The sequence below is a fragment of the Rousettus aegyptiacus genome, unplaced genomic scaffold (genome assembly GCF_014176215.1).
Source record: "Rousettus aegyptiacus isolate mRouAeg1 unplaced genomic scaffold, mRouAeg1.p scaffold_m13_p_2, whole genome shotgun sequence".
NCBI lineage: Eukaryota > Metazoa > Chordata > Mammalia > Chiroptera > Pteropodidae > Rousettus > Rousettus aegyptiacus.
The window spans coordinates 170,904,447-170,904,995 of record NW_023416295.1 but is presented as its reverse complement, the minus strand read 5'-3'; positions in this window follow the sequence as shown (position 1 = coordinate 170,904,995).

Genomic DNA, 549 nt, shown 5'->3' with positions numbered 1-549 from the left:
TTGCTGGAGCCTGCCGTCCTCACCTGCCCCGGAGGGCTGGTGACGGGACCCGTGCTGCAAATCCAGGTCCAGCCCATCCCTGTGCTGCCATCAAATGGCTGTGTGATCTCAGGACCTGGACAGGTACAGGGAGGAAACAACTGAAACGGGCACCTTGGTCTCGGTGCACCAAGAGCACAACTGTGGGAGAATTGCTCCCCACTCGGCAGAGGCACCAAGGCCTTCATCCGGATCCCCAGGGAGGTTCCTGCCCGATTGGGGAGGGTGGGTGTTGCCATTCCCATTCCCGCTTCTCCTTCCCCAGATGCCAGTCCAGTCCAGCGCCTTCCCTTTCCAAGCACGCTTCCACTGGCGCGAGGGAAGGATGCCCCCTGGTGCTGGTGGAGGTAACTGCACCCCTCCACTCCACACCAGCCCTCCGGGCCCTCTGGTCGTGGGGAAGGGTCACACTCTACTGGCTTGAGCAAGACCACAGCCACCCACTCGCACCCCTCCCTGCCCCGCCCAGAGCACCCCAAATCAGTCGCACACGCAAACCCTGCAGACTTT